The 11,812-nt window shown below is 35.8% G+C and overlaps 1 pseudogene; it reads right to left on the reverse strand.

The window, feature by feature from the left end:
- Nucleotides 1-236: 236 nt before the first annotated feature.
- LOC114512648 lies at nt 237-1,223 on the reverse strand (annotated as a pseudogene).
- Between the last annotated feature and the right edge of the window lie 10,589 nt (nt 1,224-11,812).

The raw sequence follows: 11,812 nt of genomic DNA on the forward strand, positions 1-11,812 counted from the left end.
TGCTTTACACTTTCCACACAAGAAAAACTAAAATAACCTGTTATACAATTAATCACGAATGCAGCCCTCGCGTTTTGTGCCTATACACCTGAGTATCGTTTACAACATGTCTTCTTTGCAGCAGCTGGCCTTGCCACCCTTGTCCTCGGCTGAGTTCATGAATCTTTTGTAGCCTCTAGCCTCCCTGTCACTTCTCTGGCTCTCCCCTCCTGCTAAGCTTTGTTTCCTGGCAATAATTAAAACCTTCTGCTACTACCTTAGCTACCGTTGCTGCTGGAACCACCAAAACCACCTTGGTTTTGTGGTTTGGCAAAGTGTTGGCCTTCACGACCACAGAGATCAGAGCTTCTGCCTCCAAAGTTTTCTCATTTCATGGGTCCAAAATTTAAAGACTGTTGTAACTGCCAAAATTGTTGTAGCTCCCGACACATCCAAAATTGTTTCCATCACTACCCAATCCATGATAGCCACTCCCACTGCCACCACAGCCAGCACCACCACAGCTGCTACCAAGCCCACCTTACCCACTCAAGTTTCCTCCACGACCAAAGTTGTTGTTCCCACCCAAACCACCTCCATGACCATCACCTAAGTTTCCAGACCACTCTGACCTCTTTGGCTGGATAAAACACTGACCATCTCTTACTTAGATAGGGCTGTCCTTAGTTTAGAGTTGTAGCTACTCACACTATGGTATTTCTGAATGGCCATCCTGTCTCCAGGGTCATGATCATCAAAAATGACAAAAACAAAGCCTCTCTTCTTGCCACTGCCTCAGTCAGTCATGATTTCAATCGCCCAATTTTCCCATACTGTTCAAAATAACCTCTTGGGTGATATTCTTCAACGTCTTCTTTAATACCACTGACAAATATCTTTTTCATAGTTGCAGGCACCAGACTTTGAGACTCTTCTCTTGAGACAGCTTTCTTCTCTTGAGACAGCCCTCTTTGATTCCACAACTCTCCCACTGACCTTGTGTGGCCTTGCACTCATGCCTGCATCCACCTCCTCCACAGTGGCATCTGTGACAAATCCAAAACCCCAAACCCAAAACCCCTGGAGCAGTTGGTGTTTGGATCTCTCATTACCACACTGTCTGTGAATGTTTCCCATTACTCAACATGACTCCTCAGGCTCTCATTGGATATTTCAAAGCTCAAACCTTCGATGAAGGGTTTCCACAGCTGTGTGGGCTCTTTGGGAGACTCTGACTTAGACATGACGACTGCAGGAAGGCAGACTCGCATGATGCCTACTCAGTCCTGTCACCGGCAGCATGCATAGATTTTTTCCCCCAAAGCTCTGTCTATGGCACATTTTTAATGAAAGTGTGTCTTTGGAAATGCAGACTTCTGGGAAAGTGTTCTGAGTTCAGCTTCTAAATTGGATACTTCAACTCTTTCTTCTACCAATTGCCCTGTTATTCTCATAAAATAAAAATTTTATGATGTTTGTGTACATCACAAAAGCTTTAATTTATTTACCACAGCTTATTATATCATTTTCAAATAACCTTTTTGATCTGGCCCTCAAGTTATGGTAATGATGAAATAACTAAGTATTCTTGTAGTACTCAGAGAGATATAATGCTTTTTCATTACCTGAAACTCTGAGTTAAAGTTCAGGAAGAGGTTTCAAAAGTAAGTTGTAAAATACAACCTAATCTTATACAATGAAAGAGTGAAAACAGGCATAAAAGGTTGTTTAGAAAACTATTTCTTAAATGTAAGCCCACATCATTGCACTTTAAAAATGAAGTTTCATAATTTTCTTAAAATATTTACTTAATTTTGCTACAAATGGGATAATTCAGTCTAAAACCGATATTTCAAAAAATTTTCTATACCTAAACTAAAACAATCTTACAAATTACCTGAGGAATCATACCCAAAGTGCAATTCATTAAGATGGCTGACTGATAAAACAAACATCTGATGCAAAAGTATTTTTCTTCATGTTGTTACCTTCAAGTACACAAGACTGTAAGTCTCTTAAAGTCTTGACCACAGAACTTCAAGAGGCCTAAGATTCCACTTTGAATGTTAAAATGTTAAGGCAGTGCCTTATAGTTCTATAATTTAAGTAACATTAAAGTAGCTCAAATATTATATTTACCCATGATAATAGTTTTAGCACATCCTCAAATCTTTCAATACTTCTCTGGTCATTGTTTTGAGTATGATGCATCCTGTCTAGATAGCAGAAACAAACTAAAGTTACAGGCTGAGAATATTTTTTCAAAGTATATTTTGCTCTCTATTACCAAAAGCATGGTTTGGTTTACTCCTTGATCACAGTTAGAAATGTGTGTGTGTATTTGAGTACATGGATGCATCTCTCTGTTCTGTTACTCCCAAGGAGAAACATTTTCTCTCTGAGATTTTTGGTTGTTGGTACATATAATATTTTTTGGAACTCTGGCTTCACTAATCATTTAAATCTTCTAACCTCAACTCCTGGAAAATGACTTTTAAATTAGTATTCTTAGCCACATGGGAAAATACTGCAAAGCATAATCATTTTTGTAGTAACTGATTCCTAGGTCAGGTAAAACTAATGTGAATAAAAGCTAATATTATTTAGGTCATTGAAAGTATTTCCAGTTTTCTTTTCATGTTTTAATGTATGATGAACAAATACTTAATAAATAGATGCTCAAGGACCTCCAGGAAACATTGCCAAAGGTAACAATATAACTCAGTTTGGGTGAGCCTGTTTTCTAAAAGTAACTTTCAGGAAATAGCTAGCTTTTCCTTCTCTGTGTTATATCACTGAACACATTCATAAAAAAATAATCTTTAAAAATATCTTTAAAAATTCTAAAAGACAGTCTCTGCATCTTTAATATTTATATTTAATATTGGATTTCAGCAGTGAAAATCATAGAAAAAATCTACTAAAAACAACAATCCACTTATCAACATAAAAAAAGTATAGTTTAATACAACTACAAGGCCACAGATGTTTACAATGAGTTACCACCAAAGGAATTAAAAATGATCAATATGTACTCAAAATTTCAAGAAAGACCATATTATTCAATTTCATAGACTTGGTAGATATAATGGTTTTGCTTTCAATGTTAAAGTTTTGTCCTTGAGGACTGATTTGTCATTATAATCACTGCCAACTTTCTGTTCAGTATTGCTCTTTTTCTACATTTGGAAAAACTGTCTTGCAGAGGAAATAGGATTGTTTAATTGAGGTAAGAGTCACTATTAAACAAGGACTCCAGGCCTCAAATAATGAATATGTATAATGGAAGTAAGAAATGAAGTACTCTAAAAATAGAATAATAGAATTTAGGGTTGAATGCTCTAACATCTATCTATTTTAGAGGTAATCTAGCATGTAATCTCTTTATTTTATTGGTGAGAGCAAAGGATCCAAAAATGTTACCTGACTTGTTCAAGATTGCAAAACTGGTTGTGACAGCAGTGTTAAAAACTGAGTGCCTCGGTTAACACAAGTAGAACGATTGTCTATTTACGGCAGACATCTACTGAAAATTAGCCATGCTTATCTCACTTTATCCATGCAATCAGTCATCCAACAAACATTTCTATGAATCCGGTTTTTATTCGAGTCTGTATCAGATAAGTAAAAATGCACAACATTTTTGCTTAGCCCCAGGGAGAGTTTACAACATTACAAAATTGCAAGTAGAATGTGTTATTCAAACAGAAAAGGGCCAAATTTGTCCAGGAGTTTGAAAATAAATGAAACCCTGAAGCAAAACACCAATTTTGAGTGATTGAATAAAAGAATATTTCCTATTTAAATCCGCATTCAGTTAAAATGGATTTAATTTTATTTTATAAAGTTTATTTGCATTTTCCTAAATGAAATGGTATCATATCTTACATTCGTTTCAAAATAATCTAGTTCAGGTTGTGTGGGGCAGAGAAGAGGAAACAGAGAGAACAAGATTGCGGACAGTCACATGTGAATGTGTTATAACTTTCTCCTCTATTCAAATGTTTTCACAATAACAGTATATTTCTTGGTGTACTTTAATGTTATTTGGGCAGTTCCTAACCAAACATTAGAGATCTTAAATAGGCAAAATCCCATTGTTTAGCTAAGAACACATCTTCTTGGCTTCCTTCCTCCATAATGGGCCCGTCTTCTGCATTTATCTCTTTGAAATGCCACCAGACGTAGAAACAATGCCTTCTTATTTGTAGTATTGTTTTTGTTTTTCTGCATTTTTTCGAATTTACAACTCTAGGAGAATAAGTAATACATTTTACCCACTCTCAAGGCACTTGTGAGATCTGAGAAACACTGAAGATGAAAGCATTTTGCAAGCTGTGAAGAGTTTAAAACACATCAGTCATCATTATGATAAAGATGATCATAATGATGAAGACAGTGATAATTGTTCTAATTGATTTAATTTCTATTTTATCTCACACAGTTGCATATGCAGTTAATGTTCATATTATGTCACTGTTAATGTTGATCAGTCATATATAGCTATGTGGTAAATCAGTGGAATTCTGATAATGACTTTCATTTAAGTTATATGAACATTGGTATTTTCCAAATCTGCCTGTGAACATTCTTTGATATGACTAGACTAAAGATTTAAAAAAACACACCGTTTTATTGAATATCCAGACAGAGTGTGACTTGTTTTATTTCTTTTTAACTTTTTGAGATTTTATTTATTTATTTTTAGAGATGGAGGAAGGAAGGGAGAAAGAGAAGGAGAGAAACATCAATGTGTGGTTACCTCTCAGCGCCCCCTACTGGGGACCTGGCCCAAAACCCAGGCATGTGCCCTGACTGGGAACCAAATCAGCAACCTTTTGGTTTGCAGGCTGGCACTCAATCCACTGAACCACACCAGCCAAGTTAGAGTGTGACTCATTTTAATTTTGAAACTCTTTTTTTAATCCTATGGGTTTTTGACTAATTGGAAGTTGGAGGCCTTCTATTACAGGTCATTATTTATGTGAGTGGAAAGGCTGCTAATCAAATTAATTTTATTTTCTATTTTCATTCTTGTTCACAGAAACCCAGGTACCAATTTGTAATGTGTTTTTTCATACTACAAAGGAATTCTCAAGAAGAGAAAAAGTAAAAAAAAAATTCTCTATCCATTTCATTCATTCTCCAGGGTTCTTTCCTTAATTCCTTCATGGAACCTAACTAAAATAGGGCTATTCTATGGTGATGCACTGATATAATTGCTATAATCCACTTTTGTCACTCTCAATTCTATCTTAATTGATATAACATGAAGAAGAAGAGCCCTCATATGCATATTTCACAATGAAATGGTTTATTTCTAAGTTTAAAAGCACTAAGTTAATTATTTTAAAAGTTCATAAAATATAACCAGAGACATTGAAATAAAGAACAAACTGACAGTAACCAGAGGGGAGTGGGGGTAATGGGGGAAAATAGGGGAAGGGCCATCAAAGAACCTGTATAAACAATAGGGCACAAAGCCAAAGGAGGTAGGCTTGAGGGTGGGGTGGCAGGGCGTGGTGGGGAGGAAATGGAGACAACTGTACTTGAACAACAACAAAAAATTATTTTAAAATATTTAAAAATGAAATTAAATTAAAAATAAAATAAAATGTATGAATTAATACTAGGTAACAAATGTAACCCTATGAGGAAAGTGAGGTCAAATAGCACGAGAGTGTCAAAGTTAGATTACTCAGCTCACAATTAGTGCCAAACAGTGAAAATTTTTCAAACCTAAATGAAAGAACTGACTCAGTTCACATATAACAATTATTGCTTAAAAGTTTGAAAAAGTTAATAAACTTTTTCTTATTTTGCTATCCTGCATTTCTCTTGTGAGATATATTTTTAAATATTAAAACATTTTAATATACAAAAATAACAGAGACAACAGATTTATATGTTAATGTATTTCCATACCTTCACCTCATCTTTAAATACTACATCCAGTTGGCAGCAGTAGCCTCACCATCATCACCTCATCCCTTTGCCTTCCCAGAAGCAGCCACAGCCTGATATCAGCATATGCCCTCTCTGTGTACATTTTTACACTCTTACCATGTATGTCTACACCATTGACAATAGTGTTGTTGTGTGTGTTTTAGACTTTACATAAGTGATTTTATCTTGTGTAGAGCATTGTGTCATTTCCACAGTTCTCCCAAATCACAAGTAAAATCACAATAAAGTCAGATGACATGTTTAGATAGCTGTATTCATAGAGTACATCTCAAGAATAGGTCCCTTTCTGGGTCAACTTTTTATTAGAAAAACATGCTTAAGAACATACAACATGAAAGGTTAATAGAAACATTCATCATCTGTGGTACTCAACATGTAGCCAAACCTGTAGCTTTCACAATCTAGTAAATTTTTTACTCCTTGGCTCTTAAGCAATGTGGAGGTGACAGAAGAATGGAATAGTGTGAAAAATGTTTAGGATCTGATAAAACACAAGTAACCAAGTCGGTAACTTGGCATTATTAAATTCATTTCTTTCTTCTCTGAACTGGTAACATGAGTATATGGGGGGTTGTGGATCTGACACCAGCTTCATTCAATTTTATTATATCACCAGCTTCATTTAATTTCACCATATAACTGAAAAAGAATGCAGAGGAATGAGCTTACCAATTACAAATTGGTGTAACACACATGTTCTTTGGAAGTCAATTATTTGGAATTTGAGAGCTATTTTCCCATAGACATAATGTCATACACAATGGGTATTATTCATTCAGGACAGGAAAAACCTATTAAATTCATATCATGAGTCCATGATTTAGAACTATGTTCAAAGTATAAAGGGGCTACCAGAAAACCAATGCTTATATGAGGAAATGAAATATGATATCCAGTTTGAGTTTCTAGGCACATTTATACCCCTTTGGCAATAGATCAGAAACTTCTGTCCACAGCCTCCATCTTTACCAAGCACCAGGAGTAAGATATGTCCTGATACCAAATGCTGGTACTGATTGACAGCACTTGGGGTCAAAAATCCAGCAAGTAACTTGAGAATTCGCAGCTGGGGTTGACAACTCTTTGAAGAAAGAGAATTAGAGAAAAACATCAGAGAAGGAGGGTTCAGGAAAAAAGTCCTAAAGAATTACAGGTCTCAAGGAGCCCTGATACCGTGTTTCCCCATCCTGAAACAGCTTTCCGGCACCACCTTTCTCTTATTTCACTGGCTTTGGGCATTGGCCTGATTCATCCTTTCACTCCCCCTTCTGACAAGTGTTTCTCATTCTCTCTTTCACAAAAAGAAATCAGTCCAACTACATGGTTCATTTTTAGAGTTGAATTCAAGGGCCATTTGGCCAATCCTTTAGGAATGAAGGACCTCAAATTTCTACATCTACTTTTATCTTCAAATGAGTTTATGCATAAAAGTCATGGGGATACATTGAAAGAACTGAAAGATGGTATTCATAGACCCTTAGTTAAATTTAAGCACTTAAAATATGTCACCATGTTTATTATATTGTTTTGTACATACTTGATTTTTCATATACTTGGATCACAAAAGTATGCCTCAAGACTGATCCTTTCTTACCTCTGAGAAGGCATGTCCATACTCCACCATTCCTTAAGAGAAAAAGAATTGCTCTTTTGAACTTTGCTTTTGCAGTTATAATTATCATATTTCTCTTATTTTCTTTTTTGAAAGAGCACAATTCAGGATACAAACTCCTGGCATGAATGCCATTGTTTGTCCCCTGCAACTAGGAAAGACATCCCTAATGATGAGGGCACTTTTTCAAGCTGAGACTACACATTGGTCTCAAACTTTTCTAAATGTAACATCTCAGGAAGTCACTAACAATTTATCAGTTAGTAAATGAGGTGAACTATACTTATAACTTCAACTTACATACTATAGAAAAACTAAAATGATAAAAATTTGCTGAAATGAGTTTTTGAGTATAGAAAGGACTGAGGATTTAATTACATCTAAGAAGAAGAAAAACAGTGACTCTGTCTCTATAAGGAGTCAAATGATCTGATTGGGAAGGAATGCAGGGTGTAGAATAACACTGGGGCATGTGAGTAAACTGAGAAAAACAGCATAGGGCATTGAAGATGTTACCTTCAGAATTTAGGGTGTGGGGGAGAGAATCTTTAAGAAGATTAATTTTATTTTATTCTCCCCTAAAGTCTTTCTTGCAAACCATTCTGGCTCTTCCCAAAGTAACATTTTTCTAGACCAGCCCTGATTAGTATTAGAATATTACTTAGAAGTAATAGGTAGAGAAGGGGAAAAGATCTCAAATAGCAATGGTGAAAAGAGAAGTATAATCACTGTGGTTTTAGAAACAACTTTGATAAGTAGTTGTTCATAAATGACATGTAGAGAATCATGAGCACCTGTAGTTTTTTGGAACCTGAAAAAGCACAGTGTCCTTTATGAACTCCAATAATTCCTCTAAATGTAATTCACTATATTGTTCTGTTTTGCTCCCCTGATCTGTCTTGCTCCCTCTAAAACTGAGGGAGAGAATCACTGAAATCTTGCAGCACAGCCTTGTAGCTTTCACTCACATGCCCCAGTGTTATTCTACACCCTGCATTCCTTCCCAATCAGATCATTTGATTCCTTAGAGAGACAGAGTCACTGTTTTTCTTCTTCTTAGATGTAATTAAATCCTCAACCCTTTCTAGACTCAAAAACTCACTTCAGCAAATTTTTATGATTTTAGTTTTTCTGTACTATGTGGGTCTTGCAGTATAAGGTGAAATTCTTTAAAGGACAGGACAATCCCCTGACACAGAGGGTTCTTACTGGGGCTGCAGAAATCTGCCAAGTGCTCATTGTGTCTTATGAGCATTGTAATTTCCAGTTGGTTTTACAGTTGATAAAATAGCACATACCACAACAGACAGATAAGTGAAGAAAAGAAATGTTCCAAATGTTACTGCTAATTTTTAAGAAAATTAAAAGAACTGAACAGTGAACATAGGTTACTAACTGCTATAAGGTAAACCCCAAATCACAGAAACTTAACACAAATGAAGTTTATTCCACATGATCATTCAGGAATCCTGGTTTGTTCTGGTGGGTTCTCCATGGACTCCAAGGTCACTCTGTAAGTGATCTCATTTAGACTGTTAGAGGAGAAGCCATCATTGCAGGCTCACTGTGAAAATCTTTATGGTTCAAATGTGAAAGTGATTCACATCTCTTCTGCTGCATTCTGTTGGCTTGAACTTAGTCACACAGACACAACTAACCACAAGGTGTGCTGAGAAATGCAATCCAGCTGAGTGTGCAGAAATAAGGAAAAATAGGTTTTGGTGAACACCTAATAGTTTCATCCACACCCTGCTGTGTGCCTACTGTATGCTATGAACTAGAAAGCCTCTTTGTATTTCTTATCTTGTCATCAAAACAACCTAAAATGGACATTATCTCCATTTTGTAGATGTAGAAATTCCATGTTATTTGGACTTCATCATTACTACCCCGCATGGATTTCAAAATTTAGTCAATGGATACCAAAGGCCAGTCCAGGGACAACCTGCAGTGGGAGTATTTAGAGGACATGTTTAAGTATAACTTGGTGGAAATAACCCCTGGAATTTTGTATTCAGTAGCTTTGGGTTAAAGGCCAGGATTGTGTGTATTTTAACCCCCCCCAAGGTTGTTCTATACATGGCCAGAATTGAGACCATCTGCTCTCAGTTTTCCTGAAATGAATTACTAAATGGACCCTACAGGGACATGAAAATAAGTAGTAATCAATGGCTCTCAAAAGGCATAAATGATAACATCAGACCATTCCCAATTTTTTCAATCTTTTATTAAATATGAAGCAAGCATTGATGTAGTCAACAGCTTCTTAGGACACATGGGTTAGATGACAATGATGTTTGAATGCTGACACTTGTCCATATGGGAATGAACTGAAGGATATGGTAATTTCAGATGACATTAATAACTGAGCAGCCATAAAATAATGTTTGTTACAGGCAACCAGATCATGTCTCAGCTGGGTGACGTTTGAATTTGTATCTGAAAAACTCCCACTGTTTTTTCAAAGCTGAATCTCTTTCTTAAAACACTATGAATATTAGTGTGACTGGAAATGATAATGGTTAGACAAAATTTTTCTAATTTCTCCAAGCTAAAGGTATATACTATACTTCCCTGTCTTCCCCTAGATTTTGGCTGTTCTCCTGAAAATCTTGGATAACTGCAGAAGCTTTGCTGAAAGGCATTTTCTGTTTTGGGATTTTTGATACTGGTATAATCTCTCACTGTTAACCTTCAGAGTGACTTTGGATCCTTATTCTAACGCTCTGTTACAATTCAAATAACAATTCTTCAGGACCTATTTTTTCAGTCTTTGTGAGCTCTCCAGGTAAACATAATGATTCAAAGTTATGGATTTTATTGATATTATGTAAAGGGGTTCAGAACAGGTCTCCCCAAGGTGTGCCACTTTGGCACATGAAACTGAAGGCAACCAAGACCCTATGGGCTCACAAAAACACTTTTACCTCTCCCTTAAAGAGTTTAAATTGGGGTCTTGATCATAATATGAGTTATCAAAAGAAGTATACTTTAATGACCTATATGTATGGCAGGGCAAACATCTAATTACAGAACATCTGTTCTTCTATTGTCCTGTGAATTACTTTCCTTTCCTTTGAAGTTCCAGGCCTCTATCCCACTCCTTTGACTCAACATGGCATATATACCTCATTCTAGCTTTCCATTTTTGAACTTCTCATGTATATGGGGTTTCTGTGCATATGAAGTAAAATGTGTTTTTTTTCTAGTTAAAGAAAATTCTTCCTCAACACATACGTGTGTGTGAATATATATGTACACAGAGAGATGAATTCTAAATGCTAAACATAAATACACTATTGGAAAGTGTACATACCTTAAGATTACCAGCTGTTACTTAAGTCCAAATTTATTGAGCTATAAAATCCCAGAATAAGAATGATTTACATAGTTTCCTCCATTTAACTTCAAAAGGGTTCAGGGAACTTTGATGCTTGCTAAAATACTCAGCACACACATATGTGTGCACGTGTGGACATTGCATAATAGAGGCCATTACTTGAAATTACAGATAGCTCACTTAATAAAAATGCAAACTCTGCCATTTTCTTTGTCTTTTAAAAATTATTTCCATGTGTTGTAGTTTAGCATGGTGTAATTTGTTTGGAAAATTAAAGTAATAAAACCATAGTTTGTCATGTGTCTAAATGGCGGCAATGGTTGTCTCAGTGGGTGGCTGCAAATGTGGGGAGAACTCATTGTCAAGATACACAGGCAGAATAAATACTGTTTACTGAGGGCTAATGTATAAGAACTAGTAATAGACATATTGTTGCGTGAAAAAATTACATCCCTGAGAAAACTTGAACGGTTAGCTCAGTGCAGTTAGCATGCATATTCTTTCCATCTAAACCACTAAAATAACCTGCTGGAGAAAAAAGAAATCCAGAGCAGTCTTTTCTTTGTCATAGTTCTGTGTTGTGTTACCTGGGGTTATGTGGTGGACTATGACTATGAAGTTAATAGTAATGAATGATGATTGTAATCATCAGATTATTAATATTTTAGAAGCATGATAAAATGATTATTGTAATCATATCAAACATCATGAACACATGTCATTGTGATAATGCTGGCTATTTTAGTAATTTAGAAAATTAGTGCATATTAAGAGATCAGTTGGGGCAATTTGAGAGTGTGTGAGTATGCATGTAAGAGGAACATTTTTAAAGCCTAAAGCTGGACAAGAAACTTTCTAGAACTGTTTATTCTCAGACCTTTTTCTGCAGGAAGTTTTGCATTTTTCCAGTGCAA

Source organism: Phyllostomus discolor, chromosome 2 (genome assembly GCF_004126475.2).
Source record: "Phyllostomus discolor isolate MPI-MPIP mPhyDis1 chromosome 2, mPhyDis1.pri.v3, whole genome shotgun sequence".
Lineage (NCBI taxonomy): Eukaryota > Metazoa > Chordata > Mammalia > Chiroptera > Phyllostomidae > Phyllostomus > Phyllostomus discolor.